This window comes from Tachysurus vachellii, chromosome 17, assembly GCF_030014155.1.
Source record: "Tachysurus vachellii isolate PV-2020 chromosome 17, HZAU_Pvac_v1, whole genome shotgun sequence".
In the NCBI taxonomy this organism is placed as follows: Eukaryota; Metazoa; Chordata; class Actinopteri; order Siluriformes; family Bagridae; genus Tachysurus; species Tachysurus vachellii.
This window is the reverse complement of record NC_083476.1, coordinates 16,565,783-16,591,014: the sequence shown is the minus strand read 5'-3', so window position 1 is coordinate 16,591,014 and position 25,232 is coordinate 16,565,783. Positions and strand designations below refer to the sequence as shown.

Here is a 25,232-nt window from a genome sequence, read left to right as displayed (position 1 = left end):
TTTTGCAACAATGAAAACAAAACAATGCAGTGCAATTATGAAGTAAAATGTAAACAACAACATAACTTTCTTTTTTAACTTTTAATTTTTTTATGATCAGTGTGATGTGATTTTTATTTCCACACCAGGTGTGTGTGTGTGTGTAGCTTAATAATTCATTTGTAATATTTATAACACTAGCTTACTACCTTTATGTTTTTATGAAATACAGCAAAAATGTGTCAGACACTCAGTGTCTGGTTACTGGTTAGAGACAGCTGAAGGTTTAAAAAAGAAAAAAATCTCCGACAGGCAGAGACGCAATGCGAATCTACCAAGCAAGCACCACATCTGAACGAACCCACGTTTACCAGAACTCTACTGGTTAGTAAGTACGTATTATTAACGTTACAACCCGAAGTAAAAAGCTGAAGAAACCCTAAACGTTAACGGAAAAGACCCGCGAACCCGAGTGACTGAGGGAGAGACAGAGAGCTGTTCTGTGTGTGACTGTGAGTGAGCAGAGCGAGACACAGCAACACAATACATCTGTATGTGTGTAGGGGAGGGGCGCTGTGTAACAGTGCACTTTCATAAGCACATATTGAATTTGTATTTCTAATATATGGCGCAGTTTATTGGTATAAGGATGCAAGGTAGTGGTAAGAGCGGCCACAACAAAGATGGCGCCTATGTTGGTCCGCACGGGCGATCCCGGAAGCACGATGACGTAGGTGCTAGAGGCGTTTAAAAGAGCCATGGTGGAGATAACGTGGAGAGAACAGTTCACCGGAAGTCTCCCTCTAAAAACGCAGAGTTATTGTGTCGCGGCGGAAGGTCTGCTACCTCGGCGAACGGATGCTAATTCTATTCCTTGAATTCATGGGTGTTCGCATTGGGAATGGAATTAAATGAATGAAGATTAACACGGACAGAGGATTGAGAGCTGCTCTTTAATTCACGAAAGCTGGTGGAGTTGTGAGTACGTGTAAGACTTTGCTTGACCACTTTGGTTGACACTGGAAGTAGTGGATTGAGTACCATTAGTGATGAACTGGTGACTGTGACTTTCCTCCATTTTTAAAAGTACAATCCTTTAAATTCCAACTACTTTTTTTTGGGTGAAAATTTTGGGTTTTTTCTGGTTTTATGTAATTTTGAGACTATATGCATCTCGTAAAGCTCACAAGCACTGAGATAAAAGAACTGCGGTATCTTTGGTCCCTCACGTGAACGCACGCATGCTGAGTCAAGTCTCTCTCTCACTTACGCTCTCTACATAGAGTTCATTTACGATTATTTTACTTAGCAGTCTCTTATCTGTTCAGTTTCCTTGTGTGCAGTCCACAGACTCAGTTTTCAGCTTTACAGTGTTTTTTTCACGTGGACCGTGCAATTCGCGCACGTTTGTCGGCCACCTCGTGTCGTCCGTCTCTCTCACTCACTCGCTTCCTGCTCTCTGCCCTCTGACCTCCAGAGGTCAGAGAGAAACTCACCTCATTGGTTAAACACCACATTTTTTTTATAACAGTATTTTCTTAGTTATTTCTCTTTTGTTTGAAAGTAATCTTTTTAAACTGTTTACTGTAAAAGAAAATACAAACTAAATAATTATTAGACCCTAATTTAGCAGGGCTCTACATAAGATAGAAAACAAAATAATAAGGTTTTTGTGAACAAATTAATACTAAGTAAATAAATAAAAATGAAAGGATGATATCCATCACACATATTGACAAGACACGCCCCTTTCTGCTCATTGGCTACACGTTTGTTTTGTTCGTTTTCTGAAGCATTTTTCAAACCTCATGCATCCCAACTTTAATGTAAACCAGTTGAAGTGTAAAGCAGCAGCATCTGTTGACTTCAATAACTTCATTCCTTGGCAAGATTAATGACAAAACTCAGAACAATCAGTTTAGATCTAGTGATTTCAGTGATGGTCATGACACTAATAAAATGGCCACCGAGTTTGTGTTTAATTGATTCATTTATTTCTGTATTTTCAGAAAGAACCACAGAAAGAACTAGCGCCCCCTCCAGCACAGAGTCCAACAAAATGACCACTCACCAGGCTGAGATGGGAGGGTAGGTCGCTGATGAACATCTGCTGAACCAGATATATGCAGAAAGCCTACATGTCCTTTTTCACATTGTCACACTGCATCTCCAAACTCCACATCAAACCATTTTAGTTTAGTTATTTACTGCTTATTTGACTGTTATTTACACACCACTAGAAAATAGGGATTTCTCTGGAGGCGTGGGTAAAATGGCAAAAATGTCATTACAATGTGCAAACCCTGTGAACCCTTGTAAACTGTGACATCATGCAGTATTTTAATACATTTTCTTAAAGGTGATGTACTTTTTCCTTTTAGGTACTGCAATATTTGTAATAATTTTTTGAAAGCCTCATACAGCTTTCTAGCACACATTAACAGCAGGAAGCGTGAGTATTCACTTTTATTACCATTTTTTTATTTTATTTTTATTTACCATATACAGTAGGTAACACATGTTAAAGTTTGCTTCTTTCTTTTTGTACAGATCAGATCTCACTTATAACAGGACTCATGAAATTCTACTTGTTTACATTACGAGGAGAACAAGAGGAGAACAAGAGAATTGAGAGCGAAAAATATGAAAAGCGATTGAAGGAATTGCGAGAAGAGGTGGATTATGGGATCAAGTAATCATTTTTAACTGTTTACTGTAAAAGAAAATACAAACTAAATAATTATTAGACCCTAATTTAGCAGGGCTCTACATAAGATAGAAAACAAAATAATAAGGTTTTCGTGAACAAATTAATACTAAGTAGAGATGAGCGAGTACAGCATTATCTGTATACCATATGAATTATCTGTATCTATCTGTACTCGGAGGGGGTAGGGCCTAACCCAGGTGTAGGCGGTGCATGTCTTGAAATGGGCGGGGCTTTAACCGGTATGTTATTTTAAGCATGCAATTGATATGGGTTGATCAGAAATTGTTATATTTATTGCTGATTAGAAAAATATTTACAGGACAGCATCAGGATTGAGCTTCAGATCAATGGTTTTGATCCCGATAGCAAACAAACTATATTACAGAACAAGTTTTGCAACAATGAAAACAAAACAATGCAGTGCAATTATGAAGTAAAATGTAAACAACAACATAACTTTCTTTTTTAACTTTTAATTTTTTTATGATCAGTGTGATGTGATTTTTATTTCCACACCAGGTGTGTGTGTGTGTGTAGCTTAATAATTCATTTGTAATATTTATAACACTAGCTTACTACCTTTATGTTTTTATGAAATACAGCAAAAATGTGTCAGACACTCAGTGTCTGGTTACTGGTTAGAGACAGCTGAAGGTTTAAAAAAGAAAAAAATCTCCGACAGGCAGAGACGCAATGCGAATCTACCAAGCAAGCACCACATCTGAACGAACCCACGTTTACCAGAACTCTACTGGTTAGTAAGTACGTATTATTAACGTTACAACCCGAAGTAAAAAGCTGAAGAAACCCTAAACGTTAACGGAAAAGACCCGCGAACCCGAGTGACTGAGGGAGAGACAGAGAGCTGTTCTATGTGTGACTGTGAGTGAGCAGAGCGAGACACAGCAACACAATACATCTGTATGTGTGTAGGGGAGGGGCGCTGTGTAACAGTGCACTTTCATAAGCACATATTGAATTTGTATTTCTAATATATGGCGCAGTTTATTGGTATAAGGATGCAAGGTAGTGGTAAGAGCGGCCACAACAAAGATGGCGCCTATGTTGGTCCGCACGGGCGATCCCGGAAGCACGATGACGTAGGTGCTAGAGGCGTTTAAAAGAGCCATGGTGGAGATAACGTGGAGAGAACAGTTCACCGGAAGTCTCCCTCTAAAAACGCAGAGTTATTGTGTCGCGGCGGAAGGTCTGCTACGTCGGCGAACGGATGCTAATTCTATTCCTTGAATTCATGGGTGTTCGCATTGGGAATGGAATTAAATGAATGAAGATTAACACGGACAGAGGATTGAGAGCTGCTCTTTAATTCACGAAAGCTGGTGGAGTTGTGAGTACGTGTAAGACTTTGCTTGACCACTTTGGTTGACACTGGAAGTAGTGGATTGAGTACCATTAGTGATGAACTGGTGACTGTGACTTTCCTCTATTTTCTAAATGTACAATCCTTCAAATTCCAGACTACTTTTGCTGTTGATGATGATGTTGGTGTTTATGCTGGTGTTTATTGCTAAAGAATTGTGTTATGTGGTGTGATGGAATTGGTGCACTGTTATTATTGAATACACTGAATATTGCATTATGGTGAAAAGTTTGTTTCTTCCTTATTTGGTTTACTCTTCTAAGATTTCGGATGTGTGTGATGATAATGCCTTAAGATACATGTGTCCTTTGTTCACTCTCTGACTGGACTAACAATCCTTACTATAATTGACCGAGTATTTATCTCTGTCTGGCACCCCAGCATACCTTTAAGAGGGACAGTGTTACAGCTGTGACTAGCCTATCACAGAACGCTGACACAATCAGCTACCCAATGATGATTTTCATTCAATCCGAGCACAGATATTGACTCGTATTACTCGTATAATGCTCGTACTCGGCAGAAGTGCTTTATCCGTACCGGATACTCGTTTCAGCCGAGTATCCGGCTCATCTCTAATACTAAGTAAATAAATAAAAATGAAAGGATGATATCCATCACACATATCGACAAGACATGCCCCTTTCTGCTCATTGGCTACACGTTTTTTAACAGGAACCGCGCGGAATTTTTAAGTTTCGGTTCCAAACGCGGTTCCGATGCGATGACGGGCAAAGCGCTGGAAACTTTTACTTTAAATAGCCATGTCTTACCTCACGAATATTAATTGTTTACACTGTTTACAGTCACGCAACCAAATTAACACAGCTTACCACAGAAATCAGTCATTCGCGCTGCTGTGCTGAGGTACGCTTTGTGTTAAACGTGTCTAAAAAAAAAGTCTAAAGTGTGGATTCATTTCCAAAGCTACAACAATGAAGCAAATCTCCCCCCTCTGAGAGGGTTTTCTCCACAGCTGGAGATACAATAAGCCAGGAAAGGTCTCGTCTTCTCCCAGAGAAAGCAGACATGTTAATGTTTCTTCAGAAAAATTGCTAACTGTTTTGCTAAGTTGTAATTCTGGATGTTAAATATGATGTTGGATTTATTTAAATTTAAATTGATATGAATTGAAATGCTCTGTTAAAAATATTGAAAGAGTGATTAATAAACACAAATGGAATTGTTTCAGTATTGTGCATTATTTTACACATTTATTTTATTATGGAATCGGAATCAGAACCGGGAATCGTAAGGCAGAACTGGAACCGCAATCGGAACCAGAAAATTTCTTTTGATACCCAACCCTATCGTGAACAAATTAATACTAAGTAAATAAATAAAAATGAAAGGATGATATCCGTCACACATAGACAAGACACGCCCCTTTATGCTCATTGGCTACACGTTTGTTTTGTTCATTTTCTGAAGCATTTTTCAAACCTCATGCACCCCAACTTTAATGTAAACCAGTTGAAGTGTAAAGCAGCAGCATCTATTGACAGAATAACTTCATTCCTTGGCAAGACTAATGACAAAACTCAGAACAATCAGTTTAGATCTAGTGATTTCAGTGATGGTCATGACACTAATAAAATGGCCACTGAGTTTGTGTTTAATTGATTCATTTATTTCTGTATTTTCAGAAAGAACCACAGAAAGAACTAGCGCCCCCTCCAGCACAGAGTCCAACAAAATGACCACTCACCAGGCTGAGAAGGGAGGGTAGGTCGCTGATGAACATCTGCTGAACCAGATATATGCAGAAAGCCTACATGTCCTTTTTCACATTGTCACACTGCATCTCCAAACTCCACATCAAACCATTTTAGTTTAGTTATTTACTGCTTATTTGACTGTTATTTACACACCACTAGAAAATAGGGATTTCTCTGGAGGCGTGGGTAAAATGGCAAAAATGTCATTACAATGTGCAAACCCAATGCACTTTTATTACCATTTTTTTATTTTATTTTTATTTACCATATACAGTAGGTAACACATGTTAAAGTTTGCTTCTTTCTTTTTGTACAGATCAGATCACACTGATAATAGGACTATTGGAATTCTCGTTGGAACGGTTTGAAAAACATTACGAGGTGAACAAAAAGAGAATGGATATAGATTTGGAAGAGCGAGTGAAGGAATTGCGAGAAGAGGTGGGTTATGGGATCAAGCTTATTCACACATCAGGAGGGTTGTTGGTTTGGTTTAAGAAGGAAACATTCTGAGCTACGAGAAAATCACATCATAGTAAGTTTGTAACTGTAATTCTACGTATAGATATAGCAGTGACAAAGAGACACAGAGATCTGGTGACATGAGCGAAAGCGACCATGGGTAGCAAGATGTGGATGTGAACAGCAACGAGACAATGTTGAGAAAAGTTACTTTATGCAAATATGGAGCGATTTCTTGCAGCAACTACCAATGGAAGTGAAGACAGTAACAAGCACCTAAACCATGGCAAAGAACATACGGCTTCTCCTTCATCTCATATGATATAATGCATATATACACTGCTGAATTTTATACACAAACACCAAATTTCCCTCCATGATGTTTCATTTTAGCTGCAAGAAATCTCCTGCTAGTTGTGCCACATGCTGCTAAGCAATACGATGAAAGCAGGTAGTAGGAACACCTGCTGGTTACTTTATAGTACAGCGTCTGGCTGTTCTATGTTGGTTATGCGTTTTTTGTTTCATTATGTAATCAATCTACAAAACCCGATCGTTTTACAGTCTTCATCTGTTCAGTTAGAGCGAGTCTGTGACTTTAGACTCATGTTTACATTTTAATTATTTGAGTTTCCCATGGTTGTTGACATTTCTGTCTTAATAACAGAGGATTATGAGGAAGTTTAAAATAAAAATGTTCAAATGTAATAGATTTTTCTCCTGGTCCTTATTTTAAATGGGTCATAAAAAATATCAATAATTATTGATATCGACTGATATGAAACACTGATATTGTGATACAGTTTTTTGCCATATCGCCCAGCCCTAGCTTGGACCCTCAGCAGGTGTAGCCACATTACACTTCTGAACCAAGCAGTTAATGGCACCAACAAGCTCAGTGCTCAGGCTAAGTGAAGGAGAAACCATACTCTGTACATCAGCTAAAGATTTACCCTCTTTTTCTAGGAACGAGAACAGTTTAGTATGAAACTCATCCCCCCTATTTTGTTCAGGTGTTTGAGTTGTGACATTTGCTATCTGGGTGTACCAAGTACCTACATCAGATCCTCCAATTTTCAGCAGGAAGAGGTATCTCAGAAACCTTGCTAGCAGTTTCAATCAAAACAAAATGCTGCTGTTCAGTCGGATCAGAACGAAGGCCACGCACTTTGCATTTACCAATACCTTGAACTTTATCAAGCACATTGTACACATATCCTTTATCATGTACACATTGTACAGCCATATCTTCACAATCCGAAGGTACGTTGCTCAAAATGAGTGTGTTCTCAAGCTGAACATCTTTTTCACTACACCATGCAATGACCTTATTTACATCCATGTTGCTCATCTGTGTCTTATGTAGTATTTAGAATTACAGATTGAGGTAGAGTTAAATGAATAATAACTGCTCAACCTTAAATGTCTTTCCCACTTTGTCAACAAAAGAAAATTCCATGCATCAGAAAAAAGTGACTTTACAGAATTTTCCCTTCAAATAATATACCAAGAAAGAAGAAGAAAAAAAACAGTGATGTGAATCCCGGATGAGGCCCACAAATGTAGTCCTCTCACCGATTAACTGGTTCAACTATTTCTAGGGAAACTTACAATTTAACTTTACACATGAGAGGCACATCTAAATTTACTTAAGGTGTAATATGTTTACTACCAAAGTAACTCAAAAAACTACTGTAATATTAACCCTGGGCTTCAGACTTCAGTGTTTCTTTTAAATGTTCTCTTCTATCACTCAGAAAATAGTTAATTATAACCACATAATATTAAAGGCATTTGTAACACACTCCAACATAAATCTTAAGTTACATAACAGTCCTCCTTTTATCAAGCTCTTTCTTTAAATAAGAAATCACAGGATTTTATACTGTATAAATCAATAAACAAACATTTATTAACTCAAACAAATGTAAACAAAACAAAACCCCACAAAAGAAATATGACCCAGCTGGGATTTAAGTCTCTCGTTGGCGCGCTACGTTGGAGCTCATGTGAATGTATAAACACTTTATAGTACTCACGAAATCCAATGGAACAGTGAAACTCAAGAACGAAGCACCCACTGGAAAAACACGATAATCCGATCAGCCGATAGGATTTTCCCTGACGTCCATCCACGAACAAACACTGTGCTAATCACCCATCCGACGATGTAAATGAGGCAAAGTTGCAGTAGACGTCACCACGCGGCCTCGGTCTCTCCTGAAGAATCGCGTAGCCTTCAGTTTCTCCATTGCTCACTTACTGTATATGACTATTGGCCTTGCAAACCATTCCGCAACGTTTGTACAGTCAATAAACTTTGTGATAGTCCATTTTATGTAATTTTGAGACTATATGCATCTCGTAAAGCTCACAAGCACTGAGATTAAAAGAACTGCGGTATCTTTGGTCCCTCACGTGAACGCACGCATGCTGAGTCAAGTCTCTCTCTCACTTACGCTCTCTACATAGAGTTCATTTACGATTATTTTACTTAGCAGTCTCTTATCTGTTCAGTTTCCTTGTGTGCAGTCCACAGACTCAGTTTTCAGCTTTACAGTGTTTTTTTCACGTGGACCGTGCAATTCGCGCACGTTTGTCGGCCACCTCGTGTCGTCCGTCTCTCTCACTCACTCGCTTCCTGCTCTCTGCCCTCTGACCTCCAGAGGTCAGAGAGAAACTCACCTCATTGGTTAAACACCACATTTTTTTTATAACAGTATTTTCTTAGTTATTTCTCTTTTGTTTGAAAGTAATCTTTTTAAACTGTTTACTGTAAAAGAAAATACAAACTAAATAATTATTAGACCCTAATTTAGCAGGGCTCTACATAAGATAGAAAACAAAATAATAAGGTTTTTGTGAACAAATTAATACTAAGTAAATAAATAAAAATGAAAGGATGATATCCATCACACATATTGACAAGACACGCCCCTTTCTGCTCATTGGCTACACGTTTGTTTTGTTCGTTTTCTGAAGCATTTTTCAAACCTCATGCATCCCAACTTTAATGTAAACCAGTTGAAGTGTAAAGCAGCAGCATCTGTTGACTTCAATAACTTCATTCCTTGGCAAGATTAATGACAAAACTCAGAACAATCAGTTTAGATCTAGTGATTTCAGTGATGGTCATGACACTAATAAAATGGCCACCGAGTTTGTGTTTAATTGATTCATTTATTTCTGTATTTTCAGAAAGAACCACAGAAAGAACTAGCGCCCCCTCCAGCACAGAGTCCAACAAAATGACCACTCACCAGGCTGAGATGGGAGGGTAGGTCGCTGATGAACATCTGCTGAACCAGATATATGCAGAAAGCCTACATGTCCTTTTTCACATTGTCACACTGCATCTCCAAACTCCACATCAAACCATTTTAGTTTAGTTATTTACTGCTTATTTGACTGTTATTTACACACCACTAGAAAATAGGGATTTCTCTGGAGGCGTGGGTAAAATGGCAAAAATGTCATTACAATGTGCAAACCCTGTGAACCCTTGTAAACTGTGACATCATGCAGTATTTTAATACATTTTCTTAAAGGTGATGTACTTTTTCCTTTTAGGTACTGCAATATTTGTAATAATTTTTTGAAAGCCTCATACAGCTTTCTAGCACACATTAACAGCAGGAAGCGTGAGTATTCACTTTTATTACCATTTTTTTATTTTATTTTTATTTACCATATACAGTAGGTAACACATGTTAAAGTTTGCTTCTTTCTTTTTGTACAGATCAGATCTCACTTATAACAGGACTCATGAAATTCTACTTGTTTACATTACGAGGAGAACAAGAGGAGAACAAGAGAATTGAGAGCGAAAAATATGAAAAGCGATTGAAGGAATTGCGAGAAGAGGTGGATTATGGGATCAAGTAATCATTTTTAACTGTTTACTGTAAAAGAAAATACAAACTAAATAATTATTAGACCCTAATTTAGCAGGGCTCTACATAAGATAGAAAACAAAATAATAAGGTTTTCGTGAACAAATTAATACTAAGTAGAGATGAGCGAGTACAGCATTATCTGTATACCATATGAATTATCTGTATCTATCTGTACTCGGAGGGGGTAGGGCCTAACCCAGGTGTAGGCGGTGCATGTCTTGAAATGGGCGGGGCTTTAACCGGTATGTTATTTTAAGCATGCAATTGATATGGGTTGATCAGAAATTGTTATATTTATTGCTGATTAGAAAAATATTTACAGGACAGCATCAGGATTGAGCTTCAGATCAATGGTTTTGATCCCGATAGCAAACAAACTATATTACAGAACAAGTTTTGCAACAATGAAAACAAAACAATGCAGTGCAATTATGAAGTAAAATGTAAACAACAACATAACTTTCTTTTTTAACTTTTAATTTTTTTATGATCAGTGTGATGTGATTTTTATTTCCACACCAGGTGTGTGTGTGTGTGTAGCTTAATAATTCATTTGTAATATTTATAACACTAGCTTACTACCTTTATGTTTTTATGAAATACAGCAAAAATGTGTCAGACACTCAGTGTCTGGTTACTGGTTAGAGACAGCTGAAGGTTTAAAAAAGAAAAAAATCTCCGACAGGCAGAGACGCAATGCGAATCTACCAAGCAAGCACCACATCTGAACGAACCCACGTTTACCAGAACTCTACTGGTTAGTAAGTACGTATTATTAACGTTACAACCCGAAGTAAAAAGCTGAAGAAACCCTAAACGTTAACGGAAAAGACCCGCGAACCCGAGTGACTGAGGGAGAGACAGAGAGCTGTTCTATGTGTGACTGTGAGTGAGCAGAGCGAGACACAGCAACACAATACATCTGTATGTGTGTAGGGGAGGGGCGCTGTGTAACAGTGCACTTTCATAAGCACATATTGAATTTGTATTTCTAATATATGGCGCAGTTTATTGGTATAAGGATGCAAGGTAGTGGTAAGAGCGGCCACAACAAAGATGGCGCCTATGTTGGTCCGCACGGGCGATCCCGGAAGCACGATGACGTAGGTGCTAGAGGCGTTTAAAAGAGCCATGGTGGAGATAACGTGGAGAGAACAGTTCACCGGAAGTCTCCCTCTAAAAACGCAGAGTTATTGTGTCGCGGCGGAAGGTCTGCTACGTCGGCGAACGGATGCTAATTCTATTCCTTGAATTCATGGGTGTTCGCATTGGGAATGGAATTAAATGAATGAAGATTAACACGGACAGAGGATTGAGAGCTGCTCTTTAATTCACGAAAGCTGGTGGAGTTGTGAGTACGTGTAAGACTTTGCTTGACCACTTTGGTTGACACTGGAAGTAGTGGATTGAGTACCATTAGTGATGAACTGGTGACTGTGACTTTCCTCTATTTTCTAAATGTACAATCCTTCAAATTCCAGACTACTTTTGCTGTTGATGATGATGTTGGTGTTTATGCTGGTGTTTATTGCTAAAGAATTGTGTTATGTGGTGTGATGGAATTGGTGCACTGTTATTATTGAATACACTGAATATTGCATTATGGTGAAAAGTTTGTTTCTTCCTTATTTGGTTTACTCTTCTAAGATTTCGGATGTGTGTGATGATAATGCCTTAAGATACATGTGTCCTTTGTTCACTCTCTGACTGGACTAACAATCCTTACTATAATTGACCGAGTATTTATCTCTGTCTGGCACCCCAGCATACCTTTAAGAGGGACAGTGTTACAGCTGTGACTAGCCTATCACAGAACGCTGACACAATCAGCTACCCAATGATGATTTTCATTCAATCCGAGCACAGATATTGACTCGTATTACTCGTATAATGCTCGTACTCGGCAGAAGTGCTTTATCCGTACCGGATACTCGTTTCAGCCGAGTATCCGGCTCATCTCTAATACTAAGTAAATAAATAAAAATGAAAGGATGATATCCATCACACATATCGACAAGACATGCCCCTTTCTGCTCATTGGCTACACGTTTTTTAACAGGAACCGCGCGGAATTTTTAAGTTTCGGTTCCAAACGCGGTTCCGATGCGATGACGGGCAAAGCTCTGGAAACTTTTACTTTAAATAGCCATGTCTTACCTCACGAATATTAATTGTTTACACTGTTTACAGTCACGCAACCAAATTAACACAGCTTACCACAGAAATCAGTCATTCGCGCTGCTGTGCTGAGGTACGCTTTGTGTTAAACGTGTCTAAAAAAAAAGTCTAAAGTGTGGATTCATTTCCAAAGCTACAACAATGAAGCAAATCTCCCCCCTCTGAGAGGGTTTTCTCCACAGCTGGAGATACAATAAGCCAGGAAAGGTCTCGTCTTCTCCCAGAGAAAGCAGACATGTTAATGTTTCTTCAGAAAAATTGCTAACTGTTTTGCTAAGTTGTAATTCTGGATGTTAAATATGATGTTGGATTTATTGAAATTTAAATTGATATGAATTGAAATGCTCTGTTAAAAATATTGAAAGAGTGATTAATAAACACAAATGGAATTGTTTCAGTATTGTGCATTATTTTACACATTTATTTTATTATGGAATCGGAATCAGAACTGGGAATCGTAAGGCAGAACTGGAACCGCAATCGGAACCAGAAAATTTCTTTTGATACCCAACCCTATCGTGAACAAATTAATACTAAGTAAATAAATAAAAATGAAAGGATGATATCCGTCACACATAGACAAGACACGCCCCTTTATGCTCATTGGCTACACGTTTGTTTTGTTCATTTTCTGAAGCATTTTTCAAACCTCATGCACCCCAACTTTAATGTAAACCAGTTGAAGTGTAAAGCAGCAGCATCTATTGACAGAATAACTTCATTCCTTGGCAAGACTAATGACAAAACTCAGAACAATCAGTTTAGATCTAGTGATTTCAGTGATGGACATGACACTAATAAAATGGCCACTGAGTTTGTGTTTAATTGATTCATTTATTTCTGTATTTTCAGAAAGAACCACAGAAAGAACTAGCGCCCCCTCCAGCACAGAGTCCAACAAAATGACCACTCACCAGGCTGAGAAGGGAGGGTAGGTCGCTGATGAACATCTGCTGAACCAGATATATGCAGAAAGCCTACATGTCCTTTTTCACATTGTCACACTGCATCTCCAAACTCCACATCAAACCATTTTAGTTTAGTTATTTACTGCTTATTTGACTGTTATTTACACACCACTAGAAAATAGGGATTTCTCTGGAGGTGTGGGTAAAATGGCAAAAATGTCATTACAATGTGCAAACCCTGTGAACCCTTGTAAACTGTGACATCATGCAGTATTTTAATACATTTTCTTAAAGGTGATGTACTTTTTCCTTTTAGGTACTGCAATATTTGTAATAATTTTTTGAAAGCCTCATACAGCTTTCTAGCACACATTAACAGCAGGAAGCGTGAGTATTCACTTTTATTACCATTTTTTTATTTTATTTTTATTTACCATATACAGTAGGTAACACATGTTAAAGTTTGCTTCTTTCTTTTTGTACAGATCAGATCTCACTTATAACAGGACTCGTGAAATTCTACTTGTTTACATTACGAGGAGAACAAGAGGAGAACAAGAGAATTGAGAGGGAAAAATATGAAAAGCGATTGAAGGAGTTGCAAGAAGAGGTGGATTATTTCTGTATTTTCAGAAAGAACCACAGAAAGAACTAGCGCACCCGAGACTACAAAGTGGATTTTCATCACCATCAGAATGATCACACCACAAGCTGAGATGGGAGGGTAGGTCGCTGATGAACATCTGCTGAACCAGATATATGCAGAAAGGCCTACATGTCCTTTTTCACATTGTCACACTGCATCTCCAAACTCCACATCAAACCATTTTAGTTTAGTTATTTACTGCTTATTTGACTGTTATTTACACACCACTAGAAAATAGGGATTTCTCTGGAGGCGTGGTTAAAATGGCAAAAATGTCATTACAATGTTCAAACCCTTTATACACAGTGCAAATTTATTTGCATGCTTTTTGAACAAAATCTGCCCCTTTCCAAACCCTGTGCATCATTTCATCAAAGAAATAACTGTAAAAACAGAAAAAAAACTGACATCATGCAGTATTTTAATACATTTTCTTAAAGGTGATGTACTTTTTCCCTTTAGGTACTGCAATATTTGTAATCGTTTTTTGAAAACCTCATACAGCTTTCTAGCTCACATCAATAGCAGGAAGTGTGAGTATTCACTTTTATGTACCATATACAGTAGGTAACACACATTAAAGTTTGCTTCTTTCTTTTTGTACAGATCAGATCACACTGATAATAGGACTATTGGAATTCTCGTTGGAACGGTTTGAAAAACATTACGAGGTGAACAAAAAGAGAATGGATATAGATTTGGAAGAGCGAGTGAAGGAATTGCGAGAAGAGGTGGGTTATGGGATCAAGCTTATTCACACATCAGGAGGGTTGTTGGTTTGGTTTAAGAAGGAAACATTCTGAGCTACGAGAAAATCACATCATAGTAAGTTTGTAACTGTAATTCTACGTATAGATATAGCAGTGACAAAGAGACACAGAGATCTGGTGACATGAGCGAAAGCGACCATGGGTAGCAAGATGTGGAGGTGAACAGCAACGAGACAATGTTGAGAAAAGTTACTTTATGCAAATATGGAGCGATTTCTTGCAGCAACTACCAATGGAAGTGAAGACAGTAACAAGCACCTAAACCATGGCAAAGAACATACGGCTTCTCCTTCATCTCATATGATATAATGCATATATACACTGCTGAATTTTATACACAAACACCAAATTTCCCTCCATGATGTTTCATTTTAGCTGCAAGAAATCTCCTGCTAGTTGTGCCACATGCTGCTAAGCAATACGATGAAAGCAGGTAGTAGGAACACCTGCTGGTTACTTTATAGTACAGCGTCTGGCTGTTCTATGTTGGTTATGCGTTTTTTGTTTCATTATGTAATCAATCTACAAAACCCGATCGTTTTACAGTCTTCATCTGTTCAGTTAGAGCGAGTCTGTGACTTTAGACTCATGTTTACATTTTAATTATTTGAGTTTCCCATGGTTGTTGACATTTCTGTCTTAATAACAGAGGATTATGAGGAAGTTTAAAATAAAAATGTTCAAATGTAATAGATTTTTCTCCTGGTCCTTATTTTAAATGGGTCATAAAAAATATCAATAATTATTGATATCGACTGATATGAAACACTGATATTGTGATACAGTTTTTTGCCATATCGCCCAGCCCTAGCTTGGACCCTCAGCAGGTGTAGCCACATTACACTTCTGAACCAAGCAGTTAATGGCACCAACAAGCTCAGTGCTCAGGCTAAGTGAAGGAGAAACCATACTCTGTACATCAGCTAAAGATTTACCCTCTTTTTCTAGGAACGAGAACAGTTTAGTATGAAACTCATCCCCCCTATTTTGTTCAGGTGTTTGAGTTGTGACATTTGCTATCTGGGTGTACCAAGTACCTACATCAGATCCTCCAATTTTCAGCAGGAAGAGGTATCTCAGAAACCTTGCTAGCAGTTTCAATCAAAACAAAATGCTGCTGTTCAGTCGGATCAGAACGAAGGCCACGCACTTTGCATTTACCAATACCTTGAACTTTATCAAGCACATTGTACACATATCCTTTATCATGTACACATTGTACAGCCATATCTTCACAATCCGAAGGTACGTTGCTCAAAATGAGTGTGTTCTCAAGCTGAACATCTTTTTCACTACACCATGCAATGACCTTATTTACATCCATGTTGCTCATCTGTGTCTTATGTAGTATTTAGAATTACAGATTGAGGTAGAGTTAAATGAATAATAACTGCTCAACCTTAAATGTCTTTCCCACTTTGTCAACAAAAGAAAATTCCATGCATCAGAAAAAAGTGACTTTACAGAATTTTCCCTTCAAATAATATACCAAGAAAGAAGAAAAAAAAAACAGTGATGTGAATCCCGGATGAGGCCCACAAATGTAGTCCTCTCACCGATTAACTGGTTCAACTATTTCTAGGGAAACTTACAATTTAACTTTACACATGAGAGGCACATCTAAATTTACTTAAGGTGTAATATGTTTACTACCAAAGTAACTCAAAAAACTACTGTAATATTAACCCTGGGCTTCAGACTTCAGTGTTTCTTTTAAATGTTCTCTTCTATCACTCAGAAAATAGTTAATTATAACCACATAATATTAAAGGCATTTGTAACACACTCCAACATAAATCTTAAGTTACATAACAGTCCTCCTTTTATCAAGCTCTTTCTTTAAATAAGAAATCACAGGATTTTATACTGTATAAATCAATAAACAAACATTTATTAACTCAAACAAATGTAAACAAAACCCCACAAAAGAAATATGACCCAGCTGGGATTTAAGTCTCTCGTTGGCGCGCTACGTTGGAGCTCATGTGAATGTATAAACACTTTATAGTACTCACGAAATCCAATGGAACAGTGAAACTCAAGAACGAAGCACCCACTGGAAAAACACGATAATCCGATCAGCCGATAGGATTTTCCCTGACGTCCATCCACGAACAAACACTGTGCTAATCACCCATCCGACGATGTAAATGAGGCAAAGTTGCAGCAGACGTCACCACGCGGCCTCGGTCTCTCCTGAAGAATCGCGTAGCCTTCAGTTTCTCCGTTGCTCACTTACTGTATATGACTATTGGCCTTGCAAACCATTCCGCAACGTTTGTACAGTCAATAAACTTTGTGATAGTTCATTTTATGTAATTTTGAGACTATATGCATCTCGTAAAGCTCACAAGCACTGAGAGTAAAAGAACTGCGGTATCTTTGGTCCCTCACGTGAACGCACGCATGCTGAGTCAAGTCTCTCTCTCACTTACGCTCTCTACATAGAGTTCATTTACGATTATTTTACTTAGCAGTCTCTTATCTGTTCAGTTTCCTTGTGTGCAGTCCACAGACTCAGTTTTCAGCTTTACAGTGTTTTTTTCACGTGGACCGTGCAATTCGCGCACGTTTGTCGGCCACCTCGTGTCGTCCGTCTCTCTCACTCACTCGCTTCCTGCTCTCTGCCCTCTGACCTCCAGAGGTCAGAGAGAAACTCACCTCATTGGTTAAACACCACATTTTTTTTATAACAGTATTTTCTTAGTTATTTCTCTTTTGTTTGAAAGTAATCTTTTTAAACTGTTTACTGTAAAAGAAAATACAAACTAAATAATTATTAGACCCTAATTTAGCAGGGCTCTACATAAGATAGAAAACAAAATAATAAGGTTTTTGTGAACAAATTAATACTAAGTAAATAAATAAAAATGAAAGGATGATATCCATCACACATAGACAAGACACGCCCCTTTCTGCTCATTGGCTACACGTTTGTTTTGTTCGTTTTCTGAAGCATTTTTCAAACCTCATGCATCCCAACTTTAATGTAAACCAGTTGAAGTGTAAAGCAGCAGCATCTGTTGACTTCAATAACTTCATTCCTTGGCAAGATTAATGCATGAGAAAATGCATCTCGCCCGCAGCGGAAGCGCCACAAGAGGCGTGAGAGAAAGCAGAAGAGATGTAAGCGCGGAGGTATCCGGCCCAGGCTAACGGCTAACCCACACAAGCCAGCTATCCCCACCATCGTGCTGGCTGACGTACGCTCTTTGGACAATAAAATGGATTAATATAAAATGGACATCCGACTACTATTCTCGGCTCGGAGGAATGTAAGAGACTGTTGTGTTTTTGTGTTATCGGGCGGACAGAGCTCTCTTCGCGGGAGGAAAAACTCGCGGCGGCGGGCTTTGTGTTTACATCAATGATGCGTGGTGCCGCGATGCTGTTGTGGTCTGCAAACACTGCTCACCCCTGGTGGAGTTTATGAGTATTAAGTGCCGGCCGTTCTATCTGCCGAGGGAATATACAGCCATTCTGCTCGTTGCTGTATACATTCCCCCAAACTCCAACAACAGCAACAGGAACGATGCACTACATGAACTGTACCAGCACATCAGTGAGCAGCAGACAGCACACCCTGATGCTTTTCTCATCATAGCTGGGGATTTCAATCATGCAGAGTGTGTTTCCAAAAATACACCAACACGTTAACTTTCCAACACGAGGTAATAACATTTTGGACTTTGTTTACACCACATAGAGAGGAACCTACAAAGTCCTCCCCAGGGGCGTAGATTACACTTTTTATAAAAAGTAAATTCGTCCCCCTCACTTTTTTAGTGGAGAGTTGTGTTCACCACATGTTGAGGTTTTAATGGAGCAATGTATATAAATGCAGAGTGATTTAAAATTCAAAGAGACAAGAAAGTTTAAGATAGTCTATACATGACATTCACGGCAATCAGTCACTCACTTGTCACGTCATCATCACGCGCCCCCAGTACTGTAGCTCGAGTCGCACCCGCGGTCCATCATTCCGTTACGATGAGCTCAAAGGGGCAAAAAACGCTTCACTCCTTTTTGATAAAAATGTCAAGCATAAGTTGGCATATGGTATCAGAATTGTGTTGCACAATGTTTAGTAACTCTGCCTGTTGCTCTTGTTGAATAATTAGCAAGTTTTAATTTAAAGGATTATAAGGAAAAATAGCTGCTTTGACAAACGTTATATAAACTCTTTTATAACGTCTTTTGTTTTAACAAGTGTGTTATCAAAACCCTTCAAATAAGAATAAAGATAATGTTGAACTGAGATTTTACAGCATGTTTAACTCTACCAATTCTACATAATATCAAGTATGTGTCACTGTATGTACACAACAGAGACGAGGACGACGAATAGCGACATTAAAGATGTCACTTTAATAATAAGGAGCAGGTAAATCACACATACATACAACGTAGTAAAGACGATAACCGACAATGAGTGAAGACAGTAAAAAATAAAACCTGTCATTTACACAAGGGTTAACTGAAAAAAAAAAAAAAAACAGATAACACTAGACATTTCGTCCCCCCCACTTTTTCAATGATGGCTACGCCCCTGGTCCTCCCCCTCCCCCACCTTGGCGCATCAGACCACATCACTGTCATGCTAATGCCTGCATACAGACCACTCATTAAAGTCACCAAACCAGTTCAGAAACAAATTCAAGTGTGGCCTGAGGGGTTGTCGGAGGCTCTTCAAGACTGTTTTAACACCACCGATTGGAATATGTTTAAGCAGGCTGCCACATACAATAACACCACAGACCGCCAAGAGTACTCAGAAACTGTCACTGCCTACATCTCCAAGTGCATTGATGATTTAACAGTCACAAAGACCATCACTGTCCGGGCCAACCAGAAGCCGTGGATGACAGGGGAGGTCTACAGACTCCTGAAGACGCGGAACGCCGCCTTCAGAACTAGAGACGAGGTGGGCCTGAGGACAGCCAGGGCCAACCTATCCCGTGGCATCAGAGAGGCTAAGAGGCAGTACTCCAGGAGGATAGCCAATCAATTCAGCGACAGCAGAGACACTCTGAGCCTGTGGCAGGGGATACAGACCATTACGGACTACAAGCCCCCACCACAGACCTGTGACAGCAACATCTCTCTGCTGAACGAGCTGAACGCCTTCTTTGCTCGCTTTGAGAAGCAAAATAGCACCACTGCTCAGAAAACTCCACCTCCTCCCGGTGACCAGGTGATGATGCTGACCCCAGATAGCGTGAGGATATCCTTCAGCAGGATCAATCTACGCAAATCTCCTGGTCCTGACAACATTCCTTGGCGTGTATTGATAGACTGTGCAGTGGAACTCACTGATGTCTTCACAGACATTTTTAACATCTCACTCAGTCAACCTGTTCTCCCCACATGCTTCAAAGCTGCCACCATCAAAAAGCCGTCTCCATCATGCTTCAACGATTACCGTCCTGTTGCACTTACTCCTATCGTCATGAAGTGCTTTGAACGGCTAGTCATGCACCATATCAAGTCTGCCCTACCCCCCTCTCTGGACCCCTTCCAGTTTACATATCAGCCCAACCGCTCGGCTGATGATGCCATCTCAACTGCCTTACATTCAGCACTCACTCATGTGGACAAAAAGGACTCGTATGTTAGAATGCTGTTCATAGACTTTAGTTCAGCATTCAACACTATCATCCCTCAACAGCTCAGTAACAAACTGCTTCAGCTAGGGCTCAGCACTTCACTGTGCAACTGGCTATTGGACTTTCTGACTGGAAGACCTCAGGCAGTACGGGTCAGCAGCAACACATCCAGCACCATCACACTGAACACTGGGGCCCCCCAAGGATGTGTGCTGAGCCCCCTTCTCTTCACCATGCTGACCCATGACGGCGCACCATCACACAACTCCAACCTCTTTATCAAGTTTGCGGATGACATGACTGTAGTGGGTCTCATTAGCAACAAAGATGAGACAAACTACACGAACGAGGTGAGACGCCTGGCCAAGTGGTGCAATGACAACAATCTCTCTCTGAACGTGGAGAAGACGAAGGAGATTGTTGTCGACTTCAGGAGAGCGCACACTCAGCATGCTCCTCTGACCATCAACGGTGCCACTGTGGAGAGAGTGAGTAGTACCAAGTTCTTGGGTGTTCACATCACAGAGGACCTCTCCTGGACTGAAAACGCAGCAGCACTGGCCAAGAAATCACAGAGCCACGCCAACCATCATGCACACCTTCTACAGAGGCACCATCGAGAGCATAATATCGAGCTGCATCACTGTGTGGTATGGTGCTTGCAACGCATCCTGCCGGAAGACGCTACAGCGCATAGTGAGAGCAGCTGAGAAGACTATTGGTGTCTCTCTCCCCTCCCTCCAGGACATTTACGAGACCCGTCTCACCCGCAAAGCCCTCTGCATTGCAGGTGATCCCACCCACCCATTACACAGCTTCTTCAGTCTGCCGCCATCAGGGAGGAGACTGCGGAGTCTCCGGGCCAGGACCAACAGATTGAAGGACAGCTTCATTTATCAGGCTGTCAGGAAGCTGAACTCGCTCTCGAACTTGCCTCCACTTCCCTTTTCTGCCCCAGGCACCACAGATCTATGAACCGAACACACCCCTCCAGATCCCACATCCCCAGGTCCTTCCACTCCCCACCACCACTAACATACGACAACATGCACCAGTCACTTTGTGCAGCATTGGTCTTTATTGCATATGCCTTGCACTGTTCTATTTAAATTCCATTGTTAATATTATGCACCTTGGGACTGAGAGAAATACAATTTCAATTCTCTATGTGTGTAGTGTACATGTGGAAGAGTTGACAATAAAGAAAACTTGAACATGAACTTGAAAACTCAGAACATTCAGTTTAGATCTAGTGATTTCAGTGATGGTCATGACACTAATAAAGTGGCCACTGAGTTTGTGTTTAATTGATTCATTTATTTCTGTATTCGCTTCTCTAGGCAAACCCGGTCAAACTAGCACCCCCCCCGGCACAGAGACTACAAGGTGGATATGGAGTCTAAGCTTGGAAGGACCAGCTTCATCACAATGATCACACCACAGGCTGAGATGGAGAAGAAGGTCACTGATTGAACATCTGCTGAACCAGATATCTGCAGAAGGCCTACATGTCCTTGGACACTGCATCTCCAAACTCCACATCAAACCATTTTAATTTAGTTATTTACTGCTTATTTGACTGTTATTTACACACCACTAGTAAATAGGGATTTCTCTGGAGGCGTGGGTAAAATGGCAAAAATGTCATTACAATGTGCAAACCACTTATACAAACATCCCACATTGATGTAGTAACGTGTCTAGCAATGTTGAGAACATGTACGTGAGAGGGAATTTTGCATATGTACATGTTTATATTGAGACTGAAGTCATTTATACCACAGAGTGGTGACAGAAAAACAAATGAACCTACCCAAGCTGCTCAAATGCTCTCTATGTTTGGCAGCACATATCTATGTGAGCAACTGTTCTCTATTATGAAGTTGAACAAAACACCTCACAGGAGTCGACTCAGTGATGAACACCTTCAATCCATCCTGAGAATTTCCTCAGCTCAGAGCCTGACCCCAGACATTGATGAACTTGCAGCTAAAAAAAGATGCCAGGTATCTGGCTTAGATCAATGTGCAGAGTAAATCAGAGTGTAGCAAACTGAGTTTGAATATATGCTTTCTTTATGCACTTTTTCTACTCCAAGGCATGAACTGTTAATAGTCGAAAAGTTGGATTTTCATTGAATGAAATTATTATTTTTGGTTGTTTTGTTGTTGGTTTTGAAAAAGATCCACTTCAAAAAGGAACTTAAAATGATACAGTGAGAGGCATCATTTATTTTATTTATTTAAATAAGAAATGAACACCACTGATGTGTCTTTTAGTTCAAATTTAAATTTAAATTTGTAATTTCAAGCTCTGGTTGTTCCAAATCCTGTGTTCAAGCAAAACCAAAGTTTGTTTCCATATGAAAAAGGTTGAACATAACATATCAGTTGCAGTTAATTTTTCAATAAATATTCAGTTTGGCCCGTGACTTTATCTCAGTTTTACATTTTGGCCCACTGTGAATTTGAGTTTGAAACCCCTGCCTTAATCAAATCAAACACTGTGCACTGAAGAATTAATGATGTGCTTATGTTGAGCGAAAATCAATAGAGTGCTACTTTAATCACTTCTATTATATAATCATGAGAATGATATAACGAATGTATTTCATTCTGTTGTTCTATAATACTGTAGTTTTTCTGTGCATAATATACATTTTAAAATGGGATTGTTGTACGTGTATGTTTTCAGGAGGAAAAGGCAAAAGCGTACAAAAGGGAGAAGCGAAAAGAAAAGAAGAGAAGAAGAAACGAAAAGCAGAAGAAGACCTTTATTTTGAAGCAGATGAGGAAATAGCTGCTGTAATGGAATTCTCGAAATTTGGTTCCTCCAAAAAGCCCCATTGAATATTAATGTGTTGCATGTACCAATGCTGAGGCCTCACTGCTCTGTTTAGCTTGAGGACTGGTCTGATTTTTTTTTTTCTTTCTTTTTTCAAATGCACAATGAGAAAATTATTTTTGTTTAATAAAATAATGGTTATTACAACACATTAAGTCATCCTTATTTGCTTATTTCCATGTGTAACACTAGGCCATTCCTTCAAAATTAGTTTTAAAGAGGAACACTTCTAGAGAGCACGGGCCCAAAAAGGAAATTCTACAAAATCACTTAAGGCACAAAGATTTATTACAAAAATAGGTCAGCAAAGGATTTACACAACAATCAAACACATATAGACATGAAAAGGTTTATGTAAATAACTCCTCAAAAATTGGTCCCAGCTCTCCAAGATGCTAACAGCCAGCTCACACTCTTACTATATTAAGTGACGTGACATATAGCCAAGTATGGTGACCCATCCAAAGTGCACACACACAGCAGTGAACACACACCCGGAGCAGTGGGCAGCCATTTATGCTGCGGCACCCGGGGAGCAGTTGGGGGTATGGGGGGTGGCTGTTTCAATTCCTTGCTCAAGGGCACCTCAGTCGTGGCCAGCCCGAGACTCGAACCCACAACCTTAGGGTTAGGAGTCAGACTCTCTAACCATTAGGCCACAACTTCCCATTATTAGCTAGTTTCATGGCATGTGACAGACCCTTAAAGCGTAGGGAGACATTCCCCTGATAATACATACTGAAAAGAAAACAAATAAAACTAACAACTCAAAACATAAACCTTCACTCATAACCACTTCAAGAAAACATGGCAAACATGGATCCCATACACAGAGAGGCCCACACACACTAGGCACTAGGAATCAAGCTGGTGACGTAAGGCCGGGAAGGTGTGTAGAGGAAATTTGTGGTGGCAGTTTTTATCTACATATAAAAAACACAGTCAGAAACAGAGTTGGTGGTAAAAGCAAAGAAGTATAAATTATATTTATTTTGCTGCAACAAAAGGCATCTTCCAACAGTGCAGAGTGCCAAGTCTACACCGTGAAGAGGTAAAGTTTAGTGATTCAGCTCTCCCTTTTATACCCTAGGTGTGTGCTTGTGTAGCCTGGTATATGTGTGTTAGTATGTGTGTGTGCATCTGTGTTTATGTGACCTCTCAGTCACCCCAGTAAGGTTAGATCTTATAGGTGTTATATAAAAAAAAGAAATACAAAACAAAGCCCCAGCCAACCCAGACTCGTACACAAACAATCCACGTGCTGCCACCATGCAGCACACACCTCTGAGACCGGCCAGCCAGGAAACCAAACAAAAAATACAACACAGCAGAAACAGCAATTGACTTAAATCTAAAACAGAAGAAAACAAAATTAACAATACATCATGTTTTATTAAAGGTGGGTTGTACGATGTTTGAGAAATGCTTCAGAAAGTTGAGTCGGGCCAACAAACAAAACAAATGTGTAGCCAATGAGCAGAAAGGGGTGTCTCTTGTCGATATGCAGTGGTGAGAGTGTTCAGTGTGCATGCATAAAATTAGCAGAAAGCGACTGAAACATTGACATAGCAGATAAAAACAAAAAAAGGCTTACGATAAGGCAAGACGTAGGACCCATGGTAATATAGGATCAGCTTTCCAGCACTCGAGCGAACTGAAGGAGCGGGAAGGCCTGCGAAGGGATGACAAGGTTGCCTTTTTCCTTCTCGATAGGGGAGTAACGTTGATTTTGCTTTGTTTCACAGAACTAATGTATGCCGTCCTTTGCATGACTATGCTTGTGTGTCATTTTTGCTTGTTTGTTTATCTGCAATAGTATTGTTCTTCCCTTCAGTTATTATAAAGACACATTTCTTTCCATTATTTGCCTGGGTTATGTATGTATGTGTGGGTATGTGTATCAATACAGGGGTGAGACCCATTTGGGTTAGGGGCGTGTTTGTTTTGGTGATTTCAAATGTCAACATTGGATTTCAAACATCGTACACCCCGTAAAAACACAATTTTCCCATAGCATCAAAATAAATCCCCATAAATAAACAAATCAAAAAATATAAAATAACCACTCGGCCTACCTCATCTGGGGCAAATTCAAACAGCACTATATCCCGCGTGCTTCTAAAACAAGGCCCAC

General features: G+C 39.5%; 1 pseudogene; it reads left to right on the top strand.

Annotated features, from left to right (window-relative positions):
• LOC132860409 (zinc finger matrin-type protein 2-like) overlaps positions 1 to 23,195 on the top strand; it is a 48,855-nt pseudogene extending 25,660 nt beyond the window's left edge.
• The last annotated feature ends 2,037 nt before the right edge of the window (positions 23,196 to 25,232 follow it).